Raw genomic sequence first — 3825 nt, 5'->3', positions numbered from 1 at the left:
GATAAGAGCCTGCCAGGCAATTAAATAGGTATATCTACCTAGTGGTCAGATATTTTATTTTATTTTTTATTTATTTATTTTTTATTTTTTTATGTTATGGGGCGGGTAGATGTGAATAATAAATAAAGATAGTGATTATTAGCTTTTATCTGTTAATGTGAATTAAACTAAACTGATAATACTTGTTGTGAGTGTTGCCAAAACCTTTAATCAAGTTTATTAACAGGTATTCAGAACCGTAGGTTCAAATGAAACCTAACCTGAATTTACTTCCTTGGCCTTGTCTCTTTCATGACAGCTAGGAAGCGGTTCTAGATGAGATGTGAATAATAATAAAGACAGTGATTATTGGCTTTTATTAGTTAATGTGAATTAAACTAAACTGATAATACTTGTTGTGAGTTCCGCCAAAACCTTTAATCGAGTTACCTTCTTAACAAATATATATATATATATATAGGAGCATTTGTAATTACGGAAAAATATTTCTGCAGACAATGAATTGTGATTTTTCTAAAACAATCCATTGCACAAACAATATGAAATATTTCAAAGAAACCCTCCTAAGGATAGTGAAATGTTAGGAGGAACCAAGCGTTCAATTACATTAAAAATTCAGGCACAAACAAGACTTAAGGGCACAACTATAAACATGTCACTCAGAAAATATTTAGCCGGAAAATGACTCTTGAACCATGAGAGTTAAAACCTTAAATGAATTTTAATTCACATGCTATTTATCTAAGTCAACCGTTCTAATTTGTACATGGCCCCTGAGATTCTTCTCGTCGGCATGCTAGTCTACTGTCGAAAGAAGGAGCATGGTGAAACTCTATAACCGATGGAAAATGAAAACTTAGTGAAATAATTATGGATATATCTCAGATTTCCAAATAGTATTAGGTAGATGAGATAACGAAAAACATTTCATGTGTGAACATAAGTCTAGTGCTACCTTCGAGACTCAAAAAGCCTCATTTGAAGGGCCAAACCCGATATCTGCATGCAAAGACAAAATATAATTTCAGATAAACCTATATATTGTTACCCAATTCTCTGTGTTAGGAAAAAAATGGATATCCATCAAAAGGTTCAACTCACCTGGAAACTGTGGAAACAAACTTTGAAATGCATGCAAGCTGCAAAAGGTATCAACAATGGTGGTTGTTCCATTGTAGAAATGTAGTGAAGAAAAGGGAATCAACCACGCAGGAGGCAATTATGGATGAGTTAGGGTTTTGCAAGGCCATAAGGCCCAAATTTGCACCGAATAAATGAATCGCAGAAGCAGGGGTAGCACAGAAAAATTACTCGTACCCCCTATAATTGATGCAGACTGTCAGATGCAAGGAGGTTCAAATCCAAGGTAGTGTTGAGTACACATGGCGCATGGAGGACACCAATACCTTGGTAATTGGAAGGATTAAATATTGGTCAGCTTGCGAGCTAAATGAAATAGATTTACCATAGCTCTAGAGTACAACTTAACTATAGATAGTACAATGAGATTAATACTTGCATTATTACATTAATATAACTGTAGATCCAATCTAAAGCATGCACCATGAATAATTGATAGTATAATAATTATTATTTATATTGTTCATTGTTTAATTAAATATGTATATTTACCTAATGGTCAGATAATTTATTTATGTTATGGGGTGGGTAGATGTGAATAATGAATAAAGACAGCAATTATTGGATTTTATCTATTAATGTGAATTAAACTAAACCGATAATACTTGTTGGGAGTGTCGCCAAAACCATAGGTTGGAACAAAACCTGACTTGGATTTAATTCCTTGTCCTGGTTGCTTTCGTGATAGCCAGGAAGCGGTTCCAGATGAAGCCTTACTCCTTAACAAATATCTATCTATCTATATATAGTTCTACATACAATGAATTGTGATTTTCCTAAAATGTTCCATTGCTCAGACAATATTAAATATTTCAAAGAAACCCTCCTGCGCACAATGAAATATGAGGAGGAAGCAAGCATTCACGCGGGAAGTTAACAAAAGAAACATTATAAACTTGAATATCGAATGACCGTTGTAAAATAAATCTAAGGTTGTAACTAATTAACCCACAATAAATTATCATAATATAACATGCATAATGTCTAAATAAATGAGGAACACTCTCATTACAGACTGTACTAAATAAGCATAAATCAACACTAATGGGGATTACTGCCGTGTTGGAGCTCTGTTCCACATAACAAGTGGAACCTAAGAAGGGTTTTTCCGAACTCAAAATAACCACTGAATTACATTAAAAGTTCAAGCACAAAGAAGCCTTAAGGGCGCAACTGTAAACAACTCACTCAAAAGGACTTAGCCAGAAAATGACTCTTCAACCGTGAAAGTTAAAAACTAAAATGAATTTTCATTCACATGCTATCTATCTAAGCCAACCGTTCTTATTTTCATCTTGCCCCTAGGATTCTTCTCGTTGCCATGCGAGTCTGCTGTTGGAAGAAGGGGCATGGTACAGCTTTGAAACCTAATGGGGATTACTACCCTGTTCGAACTTTGTTCCACATAAAAAGTGAAACCCAAGAAGGGTTTTTCAAAAATCAAAATAACCAACGAATTACATTAAAAATTCAGGCACAAACAACCCTTAAGTCTACAACTATAAACAGGTCACTCAGAAATGACTTAGCCAGAAAATGAGTCTTGAACCTTGAGAATTAAGAACTTAAATGACTTTTCATTCACATGCTAGCTATCTAAGTCAATCGTTCCGATTTGCACCTGGCCCGTGGGATTCTTTCCATTGTCATGCAAGTCTACTACTAGAAGAAGAAGCATGGGGCAACTCTGCAATGGACGACAAACATAAAATTAGAAAAAAAGGTATGCAAATATCTGAGAGTTTCAGAGAGTATTAGGTACAGGAAATAACCAAATACATTACCTCTATGAACAAAATTCTAATGCTACTTTCGAGACTTGAAAACCCTCATTGAAGGGCCAAACATGATATCTACAAGCAAAGACAAAAGAGAACGTCATGTAAACCTGTATATTATTACCTAATGCTCTGTGTTACAAAAAACAAATTGATAGCCATCAAAAGATTTGAATCACCTGAAAACTGTCGAAACAAACTTCGAAATGCATCCGAGCTACAGAAGCTAACAACAGTGGTGGTTGCTTCATTGTAGAACTATAGCCAAGAAAATGGAAGCAACCACGGAGGAGACGAGTCTCGATGAGTTAGGGTTTTGCAGAGCCATAATGCCCAAATTTGCATCGAACAAATGAACCGCGGAGGCAGGGGAAGCACAAAAAAGTTACCCATAAGCCCTACAATTGATGGAGACCATCAAATGTAGGGGGTTCAGATCACCAGTAGTGTTGAGTCCACATGGATCCTGGAGGACACTGGTACCTCGACTGTTGGCATCATTAAATGTTGGCCAACTTGTGAGCTAAATGAAATAGATTTAATGTAGCTCCTGAATACAACTTAACTATAGAGATTATAGTGAGATTAATACTTGAATTATTGCATTAATATAACTGTACATCCAATCTAAATTGTGCACCATGAATAATGGGTAGGCGAATAATCATTGTTTATATTATTCATTATTTAGTTAAAATCTGCTCAAAGATAAGAGCCTGCTAGACAATTAAATACCTATATTTACCTAATGGTCGGATAAATGTGAATAATAAATAAAGAGAGCAATTACTTCTTATGTAAATTTTATCATGCTTTAAAATCACTCCATATTTCGCCAATAGGCCTATATATGTGAAATTTCGGTGGAAGAGGATTGGTTGACTTTTGTATTTTATTGATAATTGAC

The 3825-nt window shown here is 34.9% G+C and overlaps 1 long non-coding RNA gene across 1 annotated transcript; it reads right to left on the bottom strand.

Annotated features, from left to right (window-relative positions):
- Nucleotides 1-2546: 2546 nt before the first annotated feature.
- Nucleotides 2547-3533, bottom strand: LOC149221552 (uncharacterized). The gene is made up of 3 exons (XR_016248863.1): nucleotides 3098-3533; nucleotides 2925-2993; nucleotides 2547-2827 (listed from the first exon to the last, which is right to left on the bottom strand). It is a non-coding gene; the product is annotated as an uncharacterized LOC149221552 (long non-coding RNA).
- Nucleotides 3534-3825: the final 292 nt, after the last annotated feature.

Source organism: Pinus tabuliformis, chromosome Q (assembly GCF_031772625.1).
Source record: "Pinus tabuliformis cultivar Carrire ecotype Pingquan chromosome Q, CPIR1, whole genome shotgun sequence".
NCBI lineage: Eukaryota > Viridiplantae > Streptophyta > Pinopsida > Pinales > Pinaceae > Pinus > Pinus tabuliformis.
Note: the sequence above shows the minus strand (reverse complement) of the source record. Positions and strands in the feature narration are given on the sequence as shown.